This window comes from Neoarius graeffei, chromosome 1 (assembly GCF_027579695.1).
Source record: "Neoarius graeffei isolate fNeoGra1 chromosome 1, fNeoGra1.pri, whole genome shotgun sequence".
Taxonomy (NCBI): domain Eukaryota; kingdom Metazoa; phylum Chordata; class Actinopteri; order Siluriformes; family Ariidae; genus Neoarius; species Neoarius graeffei.
Genome location: NC_083569.1, coordinates 70,075,639 through 70,101,009, shown reverse-complemented (window position 1 = coordinate 70,101,009; position 25,371 = coordinate 70,075,639). Strand labels below are relative to the sequence as shown.

The 25,371-nt window shown below is 42.8% G+C and overlaps 1 protein-coding gene across 1 annotated transcript in view; it reads right to left on the bottom strand.

Annotated features, from left to right (window-relative positions):
• pcxb (pyruvate carboxylase b) overlaps nt 1-25,371 on the bottom strand; it is a 482,389-nt gene that overhangs the window by 433,261 nt on the left and 23,757 nt on the right. The window lies entirely within an intron of this gene.

The following is a 25,371-nucleotide window of genomic DNA, read 5'->3' as shown; positions in this document are numbered from 1 at the left end:
TACTCCTACCGGTTTGGTGAAATTGAAGTATAGGACTCTGTCGCCTACTTCGTACTCACGGTGTGTCGCCTTTCTGTCGTAGTAAGCTTTCTGTCCTTTCGCACTCTTTTCGAGGTGTTCCTGGGCCCACGCAAATGTGGCCTGCAAGTGGCGTTGCAAGTCGGTGACGTACTGGTGTGCGGTGTACGCAGTGGCAACGCTTAGGTCCTCTGGTCGGTAGAGGAGGTGTAAGGGAAGAACCATTTCACGGCCAGTCATCATTTCGAACGGGGTGACTCCGGTGGTGCGGTGAGGAGTGGACCGAATGGCCATCAGCACCAGAGGGAGTTTGATGTCCCAATCTTTGCCATGGTGACTCACATACTTGCGAAGCATGCTCACGATGGTTTGGTTGGCGCGTTCGACCTGACCAGAAGACTGAGGATGATACGCGATGTGGAATTTTGCCTCGACTCCGAGCATCTCCCACAACACTCTCATGACCTCTGCGGTGAAATGAGTACCTCGGTCGGAATCAATGGATAGGGGCAAGCCCCAACGGCTGAACACATGGTTCATAAGAAGGAGAGCGGTGGTCTCTGCGGTTTCGTTTGGGGCGGGCAAGCATTCCACCCACTTCGTGAACGCGCAAGTGACGGTCAGGAGATACTCATTACCTCGAGCCGATTTCGGCACTGGTCCGACCCAGTCTATCTGGAGATTAGACCAGGGGAATGAGATGCCTTTGCTTTGCAGTGGGGCGCGGTTCAACGGTTGGGCTGGTCGGAATTGGCAGCAAATCAAGCACCCTTTAACATACTCGGTAACGTCCTGAATCATGAAGGGCCAATAGACAATCTGTTGGAGTGTCTGGTAGGTCGCCTGAGCGTTCCTATGGCCCCCGCACGGGCTGTCGTGAGCGTACTGCAACATGACCCCCCTATGATCTGTGGGCACGACCCACCGGGGAGGTCCCTGGTTGCGTGGTGTGTACACCAGGAGTCCTTTCTCGAGTTTTAAGCCGTTTTTGAGATTGTGAAGGTGGTTTAAGTCTCGGGACTGTTGCAACTCTTGTGGGGAAATTGGGGACGCCACGGGGTCCGCAAGGAACTTACGGATTTGGTGGATCACGGGATCCCTTTCCTGCATAGACACCAGGTCGGCGTCCTGGGGCAGTCGGCCGAGTTGCACGGTTCCTGCTTGGGGTACTGCGTCAGTTTGACCTGCTCTAGCCTGTCGGCGAGTAATCGCGGTTACGTTATGGCGTGGCGTCTCGGGAAGCCATGACGGCTGGAATTCCCAAAGGGGGCCGTCCACGGCTCCCGCTTTGGCGAGGCCATCTGCCTCATCGTTACCGACTTTGTCAGGTCCTGGGACTTGAGAATGTCCCTTCACCTTCTTCCAATAGACGCACATTCCCTGTTCGGTTACGAGTCGATCGCATGCTAGGAAGAGTTCGGAGTGTTTCACTTCCTTGCCCCTTGCGTTTTTCATGTCCCGCACCTTCCACGAGGGAAAGTGTGAGACGAAGCTATGCCTGGCATAATTTGAATCAGAGCAGAGGACTAACCGCTTGATGTTCTCACGGGCAGCTTGTTGCAGGACGATGAGCACGGCTGCTACCTCCGCATATTGGCTAGTCTTAGCCCCGAGTCGATGTTGGTATTTCCCTTGTATAGGGCCGTTCGCCCATACGATACCGACACCGGCTTGGACTTTGCGTTCATGATGGAATGAGCATCCATCTATGTAAGCGGTGGGGAGGTCTTTGCAGACGTTCTCGTCATAGTAGTGGTGGTCGGAGGGGAGAGCAGGTACGGTTGTTAGTTCGGTTTGATCCGGACTATTCTCGCAGTCGCAATGCTGGCATTCCGCCAGGCCTCGGCCAAGCGCCATCTTGTGGTTCTGGGCGTACTTCACCTCGACGTCGTAGCCCTGTAGTGCCATCATCCAAGCTGCGATGCGACTGTTCGAAACTCTTCCCTCTCTCAGCCTCTGGCTGTTCAAGAACGAGACCGGTTGATGATTGGTCTCTATCACTGCCTTCTGGCCACCAATGTAACTGCGAAAGTGTTCAACGGCCCAGACCGTGGCCAGCAGGGCTTTTTCGCAGTCTGAAAATTTCAACTCCACAGCACTGAGGGGCCGACTGGCGTATGCTACGACACGGCGATCTTTGTCATGCTGCTGTGACAGTGCAGCGCTCAGGCAGTGGGTGGAGAAACTAGCCTCCAAGAAGAACGGTTTGTCTTTGTCGGGATACGCGAGGCAGGGAGCAGAGCAGAGCTTCTGCTTCATGCTCTTGAACGCGAGTTCTTGAGGCTCACTCCACTGGAAGGGTTTATCCTTCCGGAGGAGCTCGGTGAGCGGTCGTGCTATCTCCGCGTAGTCCTCGATGAACTGTCGGGAGTAGTTGCAGACCCCTAAGAAGCTCCTGAGTTCGGGTACGTTGGATGGGGCTTTGATATCTTGGATAGCCCGCACCCTCCCTGACTGGGGTTCAATGCCATCTGGCCCGACGCACAGTCCAACGTATTCAACTTTGGTGCGACACCACTGCCCTTTGGTGACAGAGAGCTTCGCTCCTGCTCTGGACAGCTGGGACAGAACATGGCGTATCTCTTCGAGGTGTGCATCAAAAGTCTGTGACCTAATGAGGATGTCATCGACATAGATCAAGTTGCCACGAGCTGCGGCATCGCTCATTGCCTTATGCAAGAAGATGTTGAATTCAGCGGGGGAGTTCGCGTAGCCGAACGGACATCGGTTGAAAGTTAGCTGGCGGTTCCCAAAGGAAAAGGCCAGCTTGTGCTGGTCAGCTGGATCCACGCGCATGGTCCAGAATCCACTCACCACGTCGGCGGTGGAGAAGAACTTTGCACCCTTCACCTTGGCAAGTTCTTGATCCAGATGGATCATGGGCCATCTTGACAAGGGCACTTGCTTGTTCAGCTGCCTATAGTCAATGGTGAGACGCCACTTGCCGTTCGGTTTCAGCACTGGCCATAAGGGGGAGTTGTAAGTCGAGTTACACTCACGAATGATCTGCTTTTCCAGCAGAGTGTCCAGTGTTTCTTGTATTGAGTCGTATGCGGCTAACGGGATTTTGTATTGCCGCACGAACGTCGGTGGAGCGTTCGGATCTGTTGGGATTCGGACGGTGTGGATGTCCGTGACTCCGCAGTCATTGGAATCTCGCGCCCAGATCGCCTTGAAGTCGTAGAACAGTTCACGGAGCTGTCGTCTCTGGGCGTCCGTGGTCAGGCTGTCAGCTTTCACCAGCTGTTGTTGAACTTCTCGTTCGAAGCCTGGGTACGGTTCACCTAGAGCTGAATCGACGACCTCAGTTGCAGGGGTGTCGTTGCTCGATTGCGTGGCAAGAGCGTACACCAGCATGTGTTTCGGGGTGTCAGTTTTGGTCATGACTATGCGCTCGTCGCAAAGCATGATGTGAGGTTCGATGCGGATCATGTGGAAAGGAAGAGTGATCCAGGGAGGTTCCACTGGATCGGAATGAGTGTCCGGCGTTGGCAGCTCCCCAATGACTGGAATGGTGAGTTCAAAGTCATGGAATGCCTGGTCTATCAGAAGGCCTAAAGGCCGACGGGCGGGGATCGTGATGGCGTCCCGCGTGGAGTTTTGAACCAGGAGGTAAGCGGAACGATGACTCACTTCAAGCAGCGGAGTCCCACACACGGCTAAATCGAGCTCCATGAAGAATCTGAGAGGCTGGAAGAACGCCTGGGAGCTACGAAACTGTTGGTCTTTCATGATGACCAGCTTAAGAGGGGAACCAGCAGTCCTAGCGGGAATGACAATGTCAAATTCGCTAGCGACATGGCAGGCTTGGGGAATCGTTTGTCCTGACCGCATTTGTTCCGGGTCAGCTTGGAACGGGTGCTTAGCAGCGTCGGCTTGGGTCCAGATGACCCGGTTGACTAGGTCCAGTTGGGCTCCCAGTCTGACCAAGATGTCTGCCCCAATGACCAGTGGGTCAGGAAGTCCGGGGACGACACTCAAGAAATGAAGGAATTCTCTCTGACCGATGGCGAGCGACACGGCGCAGACGCCTGTGGCTTTGATGGGGCTCTGGGGTTGTTCGGCTGACAGTAGCCGGTGGCTCTTCTGCACAAAGACAGGGGAAGGAGTGCTCTGACGCACTATGTCGAACCACGTTTGGCTGATGGCTGACTTCTCTGACCAAAGCGCTAACCTGACGCCAGGTGCCGTGACGCCGTTGACAATAATGTTGCCAGATATCCAGGGGTAGTACCTGGTTGGGGCAGATTCACCAAGAAAGCAAAGGAAAGACGGGTGGCCATCAAGCGCGTTGCGGTTGAGAGGAGTGTCGGTTGAGTTTGGTGCGTCTTGACTCGGCTCAGGGTGGAGCGGAGTGGTCTCGAGGTTCTCGGGGACCTGCCCTGACTCAGCTATCGGTGGAGTAGCCTCCACCCTAACTTCATCGCAACAGGCTCGATCGTGACGACGAGGATCTGGGGTCTGTGGGGACGCGACCTGGGCCCACAGTTGCCCACGACGACAGTCAATGAGGGGCGCTAGCCTATCTAGTAGGTCTTGGCCAATGAGGAACGGTTCTACACCAACAGAGCAGATGTAAGTGGGGTGAGTGATGGACATGCCCTGGAAGGTGAGTTCTAACCATGCAATGGTTGTTACTGGGGCTTGATTCTGGGTGAAGCTAACCAAGTTGACGTCACAACGTTCGGTTCTGATGGGTCTACCTTGCGCGCGCCGCGCATCAGAAACCTCTGCGAAGACTTTGGAACACATCAGGGTGATTTCTGACCCGGTATCTAAGAGAGCTTGGAGGGAAACGTTGCCTTCTACCGCAACTGGGGTATAGATACGCTTGGCGTTGCCTTTCCTAACCAAATCTCCAAGAAACTGCGTCAGGGGTGCATCCTGCGGGTCAGGCTTCACTAACGGAGGGGGTGGTTTCAACTCATCGCTGCCTATTGGGCAGGGATCCTTTCCCCACCCCACGAGGTAGACACGCGGTGGTGGTGGGGATGGGTCCCGGCCTAGTCATGCTGACGGTTCGTCCCTGTCCTTGCTCGGCTTACCCTTCCTGTTCTTATTGCTCAGCAGTTGTTTAACTCGTGCTAATTCGGTCCTCAGTTCTGCCATCCCAAGCGGCTCTTGGTTGGCTTGTTTAATCCGTGCTAATTCAGCCCTCAGTTCTGCCATCCCAAGCGGCTCTTGGTTGGCTTGTTTAGCGGTAGCTAGCTTAGGGCTCCGCTCCCTTCGAGAGGAGTTGCGATGGGGCCTTGACTGTCCGCTATTCTGAGATTTAGGGCCGTGACTGCCAGGTTTGCGGTTACCTTGCCCTTTGGCGTTGGGGCCCTGTTCCCCCTTGGCTCCAGCTTGTCGAACTTTCCAGTTACCTTTGGGTTGACTCGACGTCTGGTGGCCGGGGTTTGGGTTCGCCCAAGGGGGCCCGCGGTTTGGGGCTTCACCCCCTTCTAGGCCTAAGGACTGATCTTCCTGCTCATATAGGCTGAGGACTCTGGGATCGTCCTCGTGGCGGTCTGTGGGTCGGACGAACGTCTCCCACGTTAGTTGTGCGGTGCGACGCATTTCTCTCATAGTATGGGGGCGCTGGCGACACGCGAGTGTTACTTGGTTACGGATGCACGGGTGAAGGTTATGGAGGAAGAGGGACTTGAAGTTGCGATCTTCCTCTAGCCCGGGCTCGCTTCTGCCCTGAAAGTACGCTGCTCGGAGCCGACGGTAGTACTCGCGAGGGTGTTCGCTTCGTTTCTGTCTGATCAGAATGGCACCCATCGTCGCAGCAGTCTTGTCCTCGTACAACGAGTATTCCTCTTTCAAGTACTTGCGTATCTTCTTGTAGTTGTCGAGGACTGACTGCGGTAAGGTCTCAACGAATGCTCGTACGCCGCTACCTAAAGTTTTCCAGACTAGTCTGGCCTTTTCATGCGACGTAGCCTCTGGCAGGTCCAGGAGGCTACGCTCGATTTCCCGGAAATAATCATTGACGCTTCGGTGTCTATGATTTTCCGGCTCAAAACGCTCTATGTCTTTCGCAAGGACGTCGATTTGGCGGATCCTAGTTTTGCGTTCTGCGACGAGGCGTTTTGATTTTGACCCGTAGGGGTCCTCGCTGTCTTCGCTATTTGAGCTGCTCTCATATCGCCTATGTCTGCGTTTCGGCTTGGAGGCGGCCTCTCCGTCAGAGGAGTCTGAGGGTACGTAGCGCGGCGTTTTCTGCGGGCTAGAGGCTGCAGCGATATTGAAGCGCGAGGGGGTGTAGTGGGGAGTAAAGTAAAAACTCCCAGCGCCACGAGGTGGCGATCGCGCGACTTTCACGCGAGTTGAGCTTGAGTGCGGTGTCTGATCTACCGTTCTAAGCTCAGGTTCTTCCTCCTCCAGAGCGAAACTCTGTTCTTGGGAGGGTTTGGCCGATCCCTCATCTGAGCGACGTGCTTGCGTCACTTCTTCTCTGAGGTATTCTATTTCGCGCTTTAGTTCATCTTGTGTGGCTCTCAGGCCCACGAGGCTACTCTCCGCGCTTTCTGCTCTCCTTTGAGCTTCGGCCAGTTGTCGTTTTAGTGTTCTTTTCTCTTGTTCGAGGGTCATACACACATGTTCCATTTCCTTATAGTAGATCATGAACAATTTGGGTAGCCCTTCTGGAAGAGTCATAGTACGCTCCTTAAGTTCCCTAACGGCTATGTGTATTTCATCAAAGCGAGCCTTTTGGTCCAGATCACAGAAGTAATTTCTCCTATCCTCCGGGACTTGGCCTAAATCGCCTACAACGTCGAAGAGAGAGAGGAGGGGCCCTTCTGACTCCCTTGATGGGGAACGCGACATTTTGTTCGAAATGTATTAATTAACTTAAAGGAAATTAATACTAGGGGTTGATTAGGTTAGAATTTAATTTAATCCAAGTTGCTAAATAATTGATGTGGTTTCTTAGCTACTTTGTTTTCACTAATGTTTCACTTGTATTAATTAGCTCAATTAATAATTAGTTAACAATAATGATTATTATTATTAATAATATTAATTAAGTACTTGGATTAGATATTACTCTAATGTACTAATCAATTAAACCAGTTTATCAGCTAACTGTGGTTGGCAGCTGAATTTCAGTTCTGTGATTAACACACTGTTAATGATTCACCATTAAAGTCATCTGTGTTATACCTTGGCAGTTGATTTTGGGTATACAGCAGTTTACAAGTTATTGTTGAGAAATTCACAAGGTCATTAAACTATTCCTCACACGGGGCACCACTTTAATGTAGGTTGAATTGGGATTAATTAAATTATAAATTATGTGATAATTGATAATTAAATTAATCAATTTATAAATAAAGATCAGTCTCATAAAATCTTAAATTATTAATCTTAACACTCACCGTGAATGGTTACATTCAAGATTAATGGTAGCTCTGTATTAGATGGGAAACCCAGTTGTATACAAAAGCTAAATTCTGAAGGAAAAAGGAGTTCTAAATAGTTGACCTTGTGAATAAACAACAGGAACAAGTAAAATGCAATTCAATTTTATTAGCTTTTATTTGTCTACTACTCACTAATAATAATAAACTCAAAATACATTCAATGTCAGCAAAGGTAATAACAAGACAAAACAATGGAACAATTACACCTGGACTATAAATTTGAGGGAAAGAGAGAGAGAAAGAGATAGAAGGAAAAAGAAAAGAATCCCTTGTGTGTGCGTGTGTGAGGCTAGGGCAAGCCGATGCGTGTGTGTGTGTGTGTGACCTAGCTTGTCGTTAGCTAAAACAAAGGAATGTTAGCTAAAACAAAGGAATGTTAGCTAAATAGAACAAAGGATTAGCTCTGTGGCTAATGTGTGCTTTGTGTAGGTATCTGTGGGCAGATGCTAATGACTAGCCACTCTGGCAATGCTTAAACAAAATGGCGGTCAGTGCCTAGGTGTCGTATCACAGGTAACTCAATGAGGAAGGTATCAAAATGGCGTCGGAAAAATGGCGCCTGCAGGCCTAGTCGAGAACACAAGCCTACCAGCTAGCGTATCACCCTGAGGTAGCTAGCAATAAGTTGCTAAGGAGAATCTGACCACGCTACAGCTGGATCCAAACACTGCACTTAACAACAATTTCCAACAGACTATCTAGGCAAAGAACTCAACGCGAGAGAGAGAGAGAGAGAGAGAGAGAGAGAAAGAGTGTGAGAGAGTGTGTATATGTGTTGGATGGAGAGAACTAGGCCTTGTAGCGGTCTAGCCTCGGAGCTTAAAATAACAAACTTGTCGCTGCGCTGCTAATCAGATAGGGAAGCTAGCAATGGAGTTAAGGAAAGATATCATGCAAGATACCCTGTCTAACAAGTTCAAAGAAAAAAAACAGAACCAAAACAAACAATAAAAACAAACAAACAAACAATAAAAACAAACAAACACCTTCCGTGTCTGAGCGGGTATGCTAAATAGCTCAAAGCTTAAACATGACCCTAACAACCATCTGAATAAGCTACAAATTAAAAATTTGCCCAAGTGCCTACTCAATGCGATGGAAGTTCTTTCTCCGATGTCCGCGCTGAGGGTCGCAGTCCGAGGAGAGGAGGTTAGCGGCGCGTTGCGTCCAACCGCGGCTAACGAAGCAGGGAGATGGAGGCCTAGCTGGCCCACGGTGCTTCAGGAGAAACCTCCGGTGATGCGTCGACGAGAAAAAGGCTGAGAGGAGCGAAGCTGTCCGCAAATGCCTCTTAGCGTGGAAAACTACTTAACTGTAGTTAAACTTTGCAAAGGTTTAGAATCGAAACCACTATATCGCTGAAACTTAGCGGGTCGTTCAAAAGTTCGGCCGAAACTAATTTGAACAGGCTGTTCTCAGACAATAGCGGTTAGTCTCAACACTGTAGCTTGCGTGCCTACAGTCCGTCCGACCACTCCAGTAGTCAGAACATGAGAGAGCGAATCGAGGCGCTCTCGATACAGTTAAAGCAGTTCCACTTCACGTCACATCCGGGTGGAGCGCGCAAGGAAATTGTGGGATCGTTATAGGGGGCGCTGGCGAGTTACCAACAATATATATATATATATATATATATATATGTATATACACACACATATGTGTATATATATATATATATATATATATATATATATATATATAAATAAAAATTAGTGCTGTCAAGCGATTAAAATATTTAATCGCGATTAATGTCGCAACTATCATAGTTAACTCGCGATTAATCACAATTTAATCGCACATTTTTGTCGCACGAAAAACCATTGTAATTCTCTTACCAGCATAAAAAAGTGAATCGGCTTGTTTTGTACCAATGTTTTTCTTATTGCAAAGCATAACACGTCTTGACACAGCCACTGCAAACTGAAACCTAAGCTGAGCACCATGGCTCTTCGTCCCGAGGCTAACGAGAGAACCATGAGTGAAGAAATCTACTGCTTGAGTTAGTCTATCAGAGAGACAGGTTACACAGTGACGGTAGGCTTGACATGCTTGATTATAATATAAAGTACACTATTATATTAACTTTAAGTTGTTCGTTGATAAATATTCCATTGAATCTGATCTTTACTGTTTCAGCTCACTTAACACATTTTGTCTACTTTTACACTTTCTGCCTGTTGATGCGTCGCGCTGTCCAATCAGAGGCGGCCAAATTTGCATATTACAGGAAGGATTTCTGGGATAGCATTGAGTTTACAGTTCAGAGGGATCTGGCTTCTTTAGACGCTGTCTTCTTAAAACTGAATAAATATTTAAAAAGAGCCAAATGAGCCAGTCTTTTGAACGGCTCTTTTCAAAGAACGGATCACAAAGATGCGGATCCCATCAAAGAGCCATAAATCCCATCTCTACTAGCGCGCCCTGCCCGCGCTGGTTCTTAGAGGGAGGAGGGCAGAGGACTCTGGCTGTGCGGGGCGTGGCTAGCTGCTATCGTTTTTCTAAGCAAAGTCTCTGTTCCAAGTTCCTGGCAGTTTCAAAAGCTTATGAAAAACCTACATCATGTCACAGAGCGTTAATCTCGCGATAAAAAAAATTATCGCCGTTAAAATTGAGTCAAGTTAACGCATTAATAACGCGACATTTTTGACAGCACTAATATATATACACATACACACACTAATATATATATATATATATATATATATATATATATACACACACACATATACATACACACACACACACATATATATATATATATATATATATACACACACACACATATACATACACACACACATACACATACATATATATATATATATATATATATATATATATACCCCCACACACACCCACACCCACACCGGTATATATAAAAATAAATAATAGTATCCACATTCACTGGATATGAGCAATTACGCACTCTTATTGGCTACTCTACTACTAGGCTATCAGCTCAATTACCATGAGTAGAGAAAAGCAAAATGGCAGAGTATTTTGCTGAACCAATCGCAGACAAAATAAAAACTACTTGAAAACAAAACCCCACAAATTACAAAAAAGCAACAAAAATATGGAATGAAAGTATTTGATGGTAAGAACATATCTTTTTTAGTTTTTAAGAATTATTATTACAGCATTTTTCACACATTGCTACTGTAATTTCACCAGTTTGTTTACATTCTTCATCTTGAAGCATTACAATTTATTGATTATTTTTTAGACTGGTTCAAAACCTTAAAGAAAAATAAAATTTGAACATTTTACGATGCATGCATGCAATTTGTCACGAGCCCGCTAAGCAGAAATGATTTTGTCGGATATTTTGTATAAAGTTTATCAAATTTGCCAAAAAATAAAAATGCTATGTTTCTCAAAATGCAGTGAAGATGGATAGAATAAAACAGTTATTCCACTCAATCTCATCATACTTGGCTTATAGCCAACTCGATTATCAGCTGATGTACAACTCGATTTCATGGAATAATCGTTAAAAACATGTGTGCATGCATATATACACTGTGTGTGTGTGTGTGTGTGTGTGTGTGTGTGTGTGTCTGTGTGTGTGTGTGTGTGTGTGTAATAAAACACTCCAAATACACCATGTATGCAAGGTATCACTCAGACTAGAGTTCTCTCCTCACATATCAAGCCTTGATATGTTTTTGAAGCTGGATCTTGATTCTTATTTTGTTTACTGGATCTCAATTTTTGCTTGTTTATCTTAATCTGTTTGCTCATCTCACATTAAGTTTGCTTGTCTTTTTGACTACATCTTTGCCTAGTGTTTTGATTTTGTTAGCCAGTAAAAAAGCATTTTTCACCTGCACATGCCACCTGATACTAACTCACTTTGTGGATGTTCAACATTAAACGTAACTACAGTATATGCAGATAAAAATAATCATGAGTTACCATTAAATACATTTAACTTAAATAAATAAAACTATTATCATTGCTAAATTGCTGTGGTTTAAGAACAAAACATTTCAGGATTTACTATTACAAGAACATAATTAACAGTTGGGCGGGATGGTGTTACAGTGGTTAACACTGTCGCCTCACAACACGAAGGCTCTGGGTTTGAACCTTCCAGTGGATTGGGGCCTTTGTGTTGGAGTTTACATTATACTGTGCCTCCCACAGTCCAAAGAAATATGGATTAGGTAAATTGGCTATTCTAAATTGCCCACTGGTGTTAATGGCAGTCTGTTTCACTGTGTTCGGTGCATGATAGACTGGCTACTCGTCAAGGTTGTACCCCACCTCTCACCCTATGTCAGTTTGGACTGGCTCCAAATCACCCGCTACCCACAATGGATAAGCAGAATAGAAAAATGAATGAATGAAATAACAGCCACATTACATTAGACCCATTCACTGATTATTTTCCATTATTAGCATGCCCTGTTGTGTTTTATCCATTATATAAAAGCAAATTGTCTACAACATGAACATATTAGGCTTATGACCCAGTTAAGAAACTGTGTTATATATTTTGCAGATGTTCATGCACACGTGTGAACACTATAGATCAAATTATCCTGGAAAATCAATTTCCACTACATCAACTTCTTGTTTTGTTAATACATCTTATTAATATTATTTTCATTCTATTACCCAACTCTTCATGCATAATGGTGCATCAACTTTCAAACAAGCTACATGCAGATACAATATGGATAATTATTATACATAAAGGCCACTTTTTCCATGGAATAAAAACATGTATTCTATCCCCTTCTAGTGGGTTTATTGATGGTATGCAATATTATCATATTGCTTATCCTCCATGTATTACACCACTCTACCCAATGAAGAATGAGCATGTAATATTGTTATAATATTGCATGTTGTCAAGACAGCATGACATCACATGTCAGAACTCATGCAAAGAGCCAAAGACAAAACTTTTCTGCTGTGCATGTGCACAATCATTTCTTTGTCAGCCGGGAAAGAGAGAAGACAAGGCTAATCCAGTGCTAGCTTTAAGCACCGGATAAATAAACTGGAAACTGAAGATGTGCTAAACATCCGAAGCTACCAAAACTTAATTATATATTCTTCACGCATATTTACAAAATATGCATGATGTAGATGTAGTCTTTTGTTGTGGGGTGTACTCATTTTTGCACAACCCTAATTTGAGTAAAACTGAAAAAATGTGTAATCTAAGTTATATTATTAACCTTACTTTCACGTTACAAGTTAAACAGATGTTATATTAAACTTTGTCTTGTCAACATTTGGGAAATTGTTTGTGTTCATTGAGAGATATTGTTTAAAATGTTACTTTTCAAAGGGGGTGTACTCATTTACGCTGAGCACTGTATCTGATAGACCACTCAAAGCCAGCCAACATTATTTAATTATTCATTCAGTCATTCTGGTTGGGTGAAGTCGCCTAATTTTAGTGATAACTTCAATTGTGTATTATGTACAAAATATAAAACATCGAACAAATCTTTGCTTTTGGATATGGAAATATCATTTTGGACATTAGGTGATCATGAAGAATACGTGGTAAAATTTTGCATAATTTTAGACAAATATGGGTTTAAAATTTATCTTGTTCCTGCATAAAAATAGTGCCTTAAGAGACTTTGTTACAGTTTTTATTCTTCTTGGGAGACCTGCTTTGAGTTCCACATGGATAATTTTCTGTGCTTCTTAACACCTTTCCTTCCAACCCCACCTTCAAAAGTTCAATTGAAAGGTGGCTGCATTTTCTTCTTCTTTTTAAATTCCAAGTAATCCCAAACACATTTAATTGAGTTCTGGGATCTGGGGTGACCAGGCTATTGTTCTGAGTACAGCAGAAGCTTATTTCTTGCATAAGTACATCTTGATCTTCTTATCGGTGTGCTTGGGGTATTTCTTTCTGTATAATTAATTTATTCTGATTCCAACAATGTTCAGTGTGGATTGTACTTATCAGCATTCATCATGCTTGCAATAAAATAAATAAATAAATAAATAAATAAAAGATAACCACCACCGTTTTAAACCTTTAGAGCTACACTGAACCTTCATTGTGCTTGACTATTGATTGTCCAACTACTGAACTTTTGATAGTCTTCCATTACATCAGTGACCTTATGTTACTTCTAAACACACCACATTTAGCCCATGTTTACATTAGACCATATCAGCGGATCATCAGATTAACGTTTTTAAAACGATTAGTGTGCACACAGTAACACCAATACACGATTTGCGTGCACACAGCAACACCAATACACGGATACGCTCGGCTCCGCAGGCATCCTGCGCTCCAAATCACTCCGCCCTGAACAGCGAGTGCCCTCTGGAGGGTGCGCACTCCGGCCTTGCGCAGCTCACAGAGCACGCGAGTGAAGTGCACAAGCTGTGATTCGGGACTGAGCCGCTGTGTGTGTGATCCCAGCGCATATCACTTACCACTTGCAAGTGGAAGGATGGCAAGCCTAAAGACAATCATAACTACACAATGGGCAGTATTTGCATCAGTATTTGCAGTATTTTCATACTTTTTTACTCTTTAATGAAAGGTGATACAAGGCGGAAGTCCGTGCCGTTTTTCAGCAGTCGCGTCACATGACCAACGCCAGCGAATCAGGAAGGTGGATGTCACAGTGACGTTGTCCAATGAGACGCCAGCTAGAGCTCAGCACAGCGTATCCGCGTATTCTCAATGTTTACACAGCACTGGAGCTGACACGATCTGGATTGAATACGTGGACCCTGGCGGATTCCCGTTTCCCGGCGTTTCCAGGCGGTTTAATGTAAACGGACAGTGCATCCGCGAAGAAAACGAGACAGATACAGTCTAATGTAAACTTGGCCTTAGACACATTGGTCCTTAAAACGCAACTTAAAAAAATCACAGATGTTCAGTTATGGTGCAAATTTACTGCTTTTAGTCCATTTCGTTTGTCCCTGAAAAAGTGTTTTAACAGGTACCCATTATATCAGGGTTATAGTATTGACCTGTCTTCTGGCAGTGGAAGAATTGACACCTGTGGATTTTTAGATCTGAAGTAATGATGGGGCTTGATATCTGTCAAAGATAATTACTGTCTGTCTAATCCTGATATTTTCAGTGGAATACCAGGGTATACAAGGCTGCTAGAAGTCTAGATTACTTTATTATTATTATTATTATTATTATTATTATTATTATTATTATTATTTTATCTACAGTTATATATTCTTTGAACTTCATGAAAAAAATACAGGGGAAAAAAACTTGAACTTATTTTTCATTCTAATCTCTTATATATGCACATGACAAAGAACTGAAATGGGCAGATTAGGCAGTTGTTTGTAGGTTAGTGAACGCTGTGTGTGTGTGTGTGTGTGTGGGGGGGGGGGGGGTCTTTTGGGAACAGATTTACCTCAGCTTGACTCTACAAAATACCCACTGCCCTGCTGCAAAAACATCTGCGTTTCATTTACCAGTCTTTCAGTATCAATCATTGCCATGTTGTACATTTTATGCCATCAGATGGAAATGATGGCAGTCATAAATATTGCCATTTTATTTATAATACAAGGTTCAGCATTACAGAACTGTTGTGTACTAGCCTTTTCTTTATCAGGAGAAAGATTTACCTGCACATGTACATTAATGCCATGAAAAATTACAGCAATTATGAGGTTTTTAACAGGATTGGCTTTTTTATTTTAACACATGCAATTACCAGTTAGAAATTGAACATTTTTCAAATGCTCTTATGTGACAGTTGTGCTGTCACATATAAATAAACACAGCAAGAATAGTAACAGCTTCCACAAGTATAGGTAATGAAGGGTATAATGTCAGCATTTAACTTAAATTAAGTCTGCATACTTCCGTCACACATTATCATTTTAGTGATGATCTTAAAATAAACATGAGCACTACAATGTTGATTTTTAGCTTTCTATTAGCAAAAGATGATCAATTCTGGTTTAGGTAATGCTGCCAAAGAAACTAATATCTGTGTGTGAGAAGATGAACAGCTAGCAAAATCAAATATCCAAGTTGTCATCTCATTATTCTGCCTTGACATGAACACATCAAGTTCTCCCAAATGTTTTACCTCCTTTAAGTCCCTGCTCATTATTCAGTTATTTGTCTTATAAAACATATAATTCAGTAGATACTATGAATTATTCAGTACCTCCAGTGAAACTAATAGAAAAGTTGTGCTGTTAGAAGACTGAGAAATGTAACTAACAGAACCCAGAGGATTTAAGGGGTTAATATATTTGCACTAGAAAATGACCTTGCAATGAAATAAGGCCTGTTCAGTATATTCCAAGAATTGGATACTTTACAAGTAACAGCCAAGAAGAATTTTCTATAAAATATAAACAGATTTGCTCACACACACACACAAAAAAAAATCATGCATACTAGCTATTCAGTGTAGATGTTAAATGGAAATTTATGCTAATATAACTTGACATTAAAATGGAGTGTTTTTAGAAATTTGATTAGCATTAGTTATGTATCCGCACTTAAGATATTAAAGAACCCAGAAACAAGCTACTGAATAAGGTAATTAGGCTGCATTCATGCAATGATAGTTTACTCCTTATAGCTTTATGCCAGAAAGCTGTCAGACACTGTTTATAGTACAGCGAGCATCTGCCTTAAGAATCAAGTCTGAAATATACCAAATCTTTGTGGAATGCTGGTTTATAATCTGAACAAAATAAACTCATTTGTTTTAGTGTAAAGCTCTGAAGCTGTAACTGGCGACAGGGATTTAATTTTTTTACATTAAGCAACAGATCTCTGTAACAAGATGCAACTTGCAGTAATACACCAAATACTGTACTCCCTAAATTAAGAAATGTGTAAGACGTGATCTTTCATCATGAAGATGGCATTACAGACTTAAGGGTTAATAACAAACATCTCATTTAGCTAGTTGCACTCTTCAAAAACAGGTTTTTTTTTTAATGGGTTCTTTAAGGTTTTTAGCTTCCACAAAAGGGTAGCAGTTGGAACTTTTTCCTGATACTGAAGCACTCTGTTGTAGGGCCAGTAAGGTTTTGAAAATTTTACAAAGGTAGGATTCATAAAATTTTTCTTAGATCATACAGCAGAACTGGTAAGATAAATTAATCATTCACAGTCTGTAAGACAGATCATTGCTGTGACTATTAGCATCACACCAGAACATTGACAAGTTCCAATTCAAATCAGTAAGGGCTTGTTCTTGCATGTTATTTTGCATACCCATAATATAGCTTTGGAGTGGGAAGTGCTTCTCTTCAGAATAATAAATAATTGAAGCCTTTAACCCATCCTGACTGGATTATGATGTCCGACAGGTGTTATTACATTAAAAATCCTAGCAGGAGTTGAATGAGAATTAGCAAGGTAAAAGGTACATGATTGTACAGATTTACTTACATGAGCTTCATTAATCATGTATATACATCATCTCTGCCCTGTGATGACCTGGCGACTTGTCCAGGGTGTACCCCGCCTTTCGCCCGTAGTCAGCTGGGATAGGCTCCAGCTTGCCTGCGACCCTGTAGTACAGGATAAAGCGGCTAGAGATAATGAGATGAGATGAGATATATTATCTCCTTGGAGCCTGTTGCTAAGAATTTGTTTAGAGTGGTGATCAGTTCGTGACGCTGATCCACACCTTCTTGGCCTGGGAGGATCTTGTTCTATGGCAACATGAGAGAGTGGAGATTTATACTGTATAACTGCCAGCCATGGTCCTGTCAGGCGCCGGCCAGCTCTGTGCTGTTGCCCAGGTTGCTCCAGCTCCATAGAGTGAAGCCTGGTTGATTCCACTTGCAGGAGCCTGTACGGCGTTTGCCTTGCATACAAGGATCTGTCAGTTTGGCTCTGCACCTTTCCCCTGTAGAAGCAAGATGCTTTTGCTTCTGCAACAGACAACATGCCAGTCCTGCCACAACAACCTTGGATGGCTACGTGTCCTTCCTTCAAGGAGTTCAACACGTGTCACCCAACTGCACAACAAAGCCACAGGTCCTGATGCAATCCCCACCGAACTGTACAAGAATGGTGGAAAAGCTCTGTGCCAGGGCTTGTACAAGATCATTCTCCATATCTGGGAAACTCAAAACAGTCCTGGCTGATTTCAAGAATGCATACATTGTGACCATCTTTAAAAAAGGAGACAGGAGTGTGCGGCACCTACAGAGGGATCTCAATGTTCTCAACAGCTAGCAAGATTCTGTCTCGGATCCTCCAGAACCATCTCATTACCCTGGCAGAAAATCTCCTCCCAGAGTGGCTTCCAATCAAACAGAGGCACCATTGACATGATCTTTGTGGCATAGCAACTCATGGAAAAGGCAAGAGAACAACAAAAACATATACTCTTCATCTTTTTCGATCTGGAAAAAGCCTTCAGCTTCATGCCTACACCCATTCTGTGGAACATCCTTTCAAAATTTGACTGTCCCAACCATTTCATCAACCTGGTCCATGCCTTGCTTGATGACATGAAAAGCTGTATCTGCTTTTGCGGAAATTTCTCTGAAACTTGCACTATCAACTGTGGAGTGAAACAGGGCTGTGCCTGCTCCTATGCTGTTCTTTGCCACTCTCCTGCAGAAGGTCGATCGATCTCTTGATGGCAATGTGACCATCCGATATTGCTTCGATGGCAGCTTATTCAACCTTCAGCGTTTGTCAAAGAACAAGACCTCGACCAGCTCCATCATCGAGCTTCAGTACACTGACAACACTGCCCCTTCCATGAACTAGAAGAGTCTTCAGGCTATCACTGACTCCTTTGTACAAACCTATGAGGTGTTCGGTTTCTCTGTCAACACCAAGAAGACCAAAAACACTGGCTTTCTTTCCACCAGTCTTAACACCTTTGCAGATCTCAATCAATGACCAGCCCATAGAGCAAGTCGAATCATTCTCATACCTCAGGAGTGTTCTTGAGGAAACATGTAGTCTAGAGCTTGACCTTGCAAATCAGCTGAAGACTGCCCACACAGTTTTTGGCCACCTCGCCAATCACCTGTTTTTCACCCATGATATCAAGACAACTACCAAAATCATGGTTTACCAAGCAGTGGTTCTTTCCACACTGCTGTATGGCTGTGAAGTCTGGACCCTGTACAAACACCAGATCCAAAATCTCAAAAGATTCCAACAAAAGCTGAGAAGCATTCTGGGAATTTCTTGGGAAGATCGTGTCCTGAACGCAGAAGTCCTCAAAGGAACTGGACTTTCCTCCATCAAGACAGTGATCAAACACCACCAACTGTGCTGGCTTAATCATGTCCAAAGGATGCCAAACGAACGACTCCCCAAGTAAGTCCTGTACTCTGAACTGACCGAAGGCCACAGAAAGAGAGGGGCACCCAAAAAGCACTTCAAGAACCACATCAAAAGATCTCTGATGGCGTTTAACATCGACCCGAAGAACTGGGAAGCGGTCACAGAAAACCAAAGGCTTTGGAGAACATTGTCTTTCTGGCTCCATCAAGGCTGAAAACAACAAGAGACATCATGCTGATGGAAAAACATCACTGCTGAAAGCTCCGAGAAGAGATAGCAGCCAGCATTGGACCGCCTCCTCTTACTCCCTGCCTTCATTGTCCTCAACTGTTTCACTCACATCTTGGACTCTCAAGTCATCTCTACTTCAAGCACCCTGTGCCTTGATCTTGGAAAGGATACTTGAGCTATGTCAATGACACACACACACACACACACACACACACACACACACACACACACAATTTTAAGTATTGTACTTTTTCTATATTTATACACATCAGTATACTTTTATATTTTACATTTTTATTATCTTTGTCACTGCTGTTATATACTGTATTTCATTTTCAGCCATTTTACCAATTTGTTTTTTAATTACATTTTGTTTATTTCTGCATATTAAATATATAGGAGGTTCTCAGCTATATTTTATTACAAAGTAGCAGACTCTCCGTGAAAGCTAGAAGTCTCTGGCACACAATACTAGACCAGATAGTGGACAAGATAAACTTGAAAAGTTAAAACAAAATTATGTAAATCAAACATGGTGTCCCAATTAACAGTTTACAGGTCATGTACTATGTGGACAAAAGTATCTGGAGGCCTGTCCAATCACAGACATAATCTCCACTCTTTGGGGAAGGATTTTCACAAGATTTTGGAGTATGGCTATGGGAATTTGCCCATTCAGCCACAAGAACATCATTGAGTCCAGGCAGTGAGACACACTCAGCATTCTAGTTCATCATAAAGGTGTTCAGTGGGGTTGAGGTCAAAGCACCGTGCAGATCACTCAAGTTCTTCCACTCAAACATTGGCAAACTGCTGTCTTTATTATGGACTTTGCTTTGTACACAGGGGCATTTTCATGTTGGAACAGGTTTGGGCCTCTTAATTCCAGTGAAGGGAAATCTAACTGGTACAGCATATAAAGGCATCCAAGACAATGTGTTTCCAACTTCGTGGCAATATTTTGGAGAAGGCTCACATATTGCTGTAATGGTCAGGGGTCCACAAACATTATAGTGCATGGGCCATATAGTGCATGTTGTGAGTCTGTTCCTCAGAGACTGTCTACAGTGGACTATTCAAATAAAGGGAGTTACCCAGCAGAGTCTTTGAATGATAACTGTGGTTTTCTCCTCAAGGGGGAGAAAAAAAAAACGTGTAAATATTGACAACCAGCTCACACTGGGTGTTTTCAATATACAGATCACCTGGCCTGATCTTCACAGAGGGGTTGTGCTGATTGAAAAACAACACTGTTTGACTGAAGCATTTTAAGCATGGTTGGATCCAAAGTCTGAGTCAGATCCATTTTGGAAATGTCATTTATTTGCTTTGGAAAATCAATTCAATCAATCTGGACAAGTGAAAATCTAAACAGTTTCATGTTGAACAGCAACTCTTGCAGGAAACCTTAACCTTTACTGCAGAAACTTAATTTAACAATAGCAAAACAAAAACATGAACTTCAGCATTAATATACTAGAAATAATGTTAAAGCAAGTTAGGACATGTATTAAATGTAACAGCATTGTTTATTAAATGCATAGCCAGAAATGCATCCAGATAAATGACCAAACATTACATTACAACATATTCCTAAATATTGATAACTTGGTGAATATTAAATATTAAAACTTGCTATTCAGCTTTGGTTTTGAATTTCACCAGTTATTTGGTTATTTGTTTGTTTCTTCTAATGTTAATAAAAAATGGGAACCATAATGAACTACCCATTAATACCATTTACACCTCAAGCTTTTGTTACATGTGGTTTTTAGAGCTTTGTGAAGTGAAATGGGAAAAATAAATCGTACACTATTTTTGCATTCCTTTGCAATATTACAGTCCCTTGCAATATTGTTTTTCTGCTCAATTTATTTTGCATTCCCTTGCACTACCTTTTATTGCCATTTCACTGTTGCATAATTTCAAGGATTTCATTGTCCGTGCTTCCAGTTAGAACCTTGCTTTTAAAAAGTGTTTATATAGGCAAGCAGAGTTTTGTTTTTAATTCATTTAAATTTACAAAACCCTTTTCAAAAAAGTTAGGACACTAAAATGTAAATAAAACAGAATGCAATGATTTGCACAGCATGGAAACCCTACATTTAATTGAAAATCGCACAAACAAGATATCAAATGTTAAAACAGTTAAATTTATTTAATTATTTGGAAAATATATTCTCATTTTGAATTTAATGTCAGCAACATGTTTCAAAAAAGTTGGGTAAGGACAACAAAAGACTGAAAAAAAAAGTGTAATGAGGTACTGGTGAAACATCTCACAACTAATTAGTTTACTTGACAACAGGTCCATAACATGACTGGGTATAGAAAGAGGATCCCAGAGAGGCAGAGTCCCTCAGAAGTAAAGATGGGGAGGGGTTCACCACTCTGTGAAAGACTGTGGGAAAACAGTGCAACAATTTAAGAATAACATTCCTCAATGTAAAATTGCAAAGAATTTGGGGATCACATCATCTGTGGAACACATCATTAAAAGATTCAGAGAATCTGGAGAAATCTCTGTATGCAAGAAACAAGGCTGAAAACTGACAATGGACGCCTGTGATCTTCAGGCCCTCAGGAGACACTGCATTAAAAACAGACCCGTGTCTATAGTGGAAATCACTGCATTGGCTCAGGATCCCTGTTCACAAATAATGGTTTTCAGAATAGTTCATCACTGCATCCACAAATGCAAGTAAAAGGCTACCTTGCAAAGAAGAAACCATACACACACACACACACACACACACACACACACACACACACACACACACACACACACAAAGCTGAAATACTTTTTGGGAAATCATGAACACTGCACCCTCTGGGCTAAAGAAGAGAGAGACCATCTGGCTTGTTATTAGTGCACATCTCAAAAGCCAGTGTCAATGTTGGTATGGCAGGTGCATTAGTGCACATGGCATAGGTAGCTTGCACATCTGGGAAAACACCATTAATGCAAATGATATATGCAGGTTTTGTGCAACATGCTGCCATCCAGATGACCTCTTTTTCAGAGAATGTCTTGCTGAAAGAAGCAAACTGATACCAAATTGCATTCTGCACATATTATAACTGCATGGCTCCATAGTAAGAGAGGCAAAGTGCTAAACTGGCCTGCCTGCAGTCCAGACCTGTCTCCCATTGAAAACATTTGGTGCATTATCCAAAAAAAAAGAAAAAAAAAAGACAACCCCGAATTGTTGAGCAGCTGAAATCCTATATCAGGCAACAACAGGACAACATTTCCATACATCCATTACAAATACCGCTTATCCATCAGGGTTGTGGGGGAAGCTGGAGTCAATCCTAGCTGGTCTCAGGCAAGAGGTAGGGTACAGCTTGGGCAGGACACCAAACTATCACAGGGCTAACACAGACAACCATTCACACTCACATTTCACACCTATGGGATGAACATCATTTCACAAAACTAGAGCAGTTGGTCTTCTCAGTTCAAAGGTTTACAGTGTTGTTCAAAGTAGAGGTGATGCAACACAGTGGTAAACAGGTCCCTGTCCCAAGTTTTAATGTGTTGCTGATGAATTCAAATTTAATAGGAGTATATATTTAAATATTTTAAATAAAATTTCAGTTTCAACATTTGATATATCGTCTTTGTTTCAATTAAATAAAGGGTTTCCATGATTTGCAAAATCATCACATTCTGTTTTCATTGATATTTTACACAGCATCCTAACTTTTTTTGGAAATGTGGTTGCATTTTAATAATAAATATTGTCCAGTGTAACTACCTCAACGACTTGCCATCATTTCTTCCATTTATGAGCTCATTTATACTCAAAGTTGGCCTGAACAAATGCAATCACATTCTCCAAATTGTAATGATTCCCTTGAGCCAAGCAGAGATTTCAATTGACTTTCACCAAGGACATATCCAGGAGTCTGAACGTTGTGTCTTCATGAAAGTAAAATTCATTTAGCTGCATCCACCTTTGGCCCTCACATGACCTAGTGTTGTGGACTGTCCATATATATTTGAACACAAGTGTTTTACTGGGAAACATGGCACTCATATTTCATATGAGGTACGTCCGGGACATGGAGAACCAAAACTGTGACATATTTATCTATACATGTGTCACTCATGAGGAAATCGATAAATTGTTTTGAAAAATTTGGGTATTTTTTGTGAATGTGTCTATATAATTAAAAGATCACACATTGGATTGAAGATAATGAAGTTTATCTTCTTGTGTTGAAAAACTCACATTTTTCATACAAAATACATTGCAGATCTGAGGGACATATTTCCCGATATTTCACTCCCATGTCACTCCCAGTGTTTTACTGCTGACTTGACGCACGCTGTCAAAATGGCAAACCAGTTCAAAATTAAATTCCTCTGAGTTAACTTGTGTATTTTTTTGTGGATGTGTCCATATAATATAAAGATCATTACATGGTGGCATGAAGATATGAAGTTTATCTTCTCAATATTTTCAACATTTCACTCATTTGCTTATATACAGTGGGGCAAAAAAGTATTTAGTCAGTCACCAATTGTGCAAGTTCTCCCACTTAAAAAGATGAGAGAGGCCTGTAGTTTTCAATCATAGGTATACCTCAACTATGAGAGACAAAATGAGAAAAAAAAATCCAGAAAATCACATTGTCTGATTTTTAAATAATTTATTTGCAAATTATGGTGGAAAATAAGTATTTGGTCAATAACAAAAGTTCATCTCAATACTTTGTTATATACCCTTTGTTGGCAATGACTGAGGTCAAACGTTTTCTGTAAGTCTTCACAAGGTTTTCATACACTGTTGCTGGTATTTTGGCCCATTCCTCCATGCAGATCTCCTCTAGAGCAGTGATGTTTTGGGGCTGTCGCTGGGCAACACGGACTTTCAACTCCCTCCAAAGATTTATGGGGTTGAGATCTGGAGACTGGCTAGGCCACTCCAGGACCTTGAAATGCTTCTTACGAAGCCACTCCTTCGTTGCCCGGGCGGTGTGTTTGGGATCATTGTCATGCTGAAAGACCCAGCCACGTTTCATCTTCAGTGTCCTTGCTGATGGAAGGAGGTTTTCACTCAAAATCTCATGATACATGGCCCCATTCATTCTTTCCTTTACACGGATCAGTCGTCCTGGTCCCTTTGCAGAAAAACAGCCCCAAAGCATGAGGTTTCCACCCCCATGCTTCACAGTAGGTATGGTGTTCTTTGGATGCAACTCAGCATTCTTTCTCCTCCAAACACGACAAGTTGAGTTTTTACCAAAAAAAGTTCTATTTTGGTTTCATCTGACCATATGGCATTCTCCCAGTCCTCTTCTGGATCATCCAAATGCTCTCTAGCAAACTTCAGACAGGCCTGGACATGTACTGGCTTAAGCAGGGGGACACGTCTGGCACTGCAGGATTTGAGTCCCTGGCAGCGTAGTGCGTTACTAATGGTAGCCTTTGTTACTTTGGCCCCAGCTCTCTGCAGGTCATTCACTAGGTCCCCCCGGGTGGTTCTGGGATTTTTGCTCACCGTTCTTGTGATCATTTTGACCCCAAGGGGTGAGATCTTGCGTGGAGCCCCAGATCGAGGGAGATTATCAGTGGTCTTGTATGTCTTCCATTTTCTAATAATTGCTCCCACAGTTGATTTCTTCACACCAAGCTGCTTACCTATTGCAGAGTCAGTCTTCCCAGCCTGGTGCAGGTCTACAATTTTGTTTCTGGTGTCCTTTGACAGCTCTTTGGTCTTGGCCATAGTGGAGTTTGGAGTGTGACTGTTTGAGGTTGTGGACAGGTGTCTTTTATACTGATAACGAGTTCAAACAGGTGCCATTAATACAGGTAACGAGTGGAGGACAGAGGAGCCTCTTAAAGAAGTTACAGGTCTGTGAGAGCCAGAAATCTTGCTTGTTTGTAGGTGACCAAATACTTATTTTACCGAGGAATTTACCAATTAATTCATTAAAAATCCTACAATGTGATTTCCTGGATTCTTTCCCCCCATTCTGTCTCTCATAGTTGAAGTGTACCTATGATGAAAATTACAGGCCTCTCTCATCTTTTTAAGTGGGAGAACTTGCACAATTGGTGGCTGACTAAATACTTTTTTGCCCCACTATATCAGCATACAGTATTTTGCCAGGGGATGCAATATTTAAAAAAAAAAAAAAAGGAATATGAAGGTGTTGCAAAAAATAAGTGTTATTGTGAGGTATGGAAATGTTTTATTTTTCATCATGGGTTCTGTACGTTTGCATGATTCTTGTGAGGAGGAATACACACACACACACACACACACACAAATGTATATTATATATACATACACACACACACACACACACAAATATATATTATACACACACACACACACACACACACACACACACACACACACACGAGCTACAGCAGGCAGGAAAGCATCCAGAGGAGTGACACATTCAGAAATAGATGCCTAACTATTTATTTATTTATAT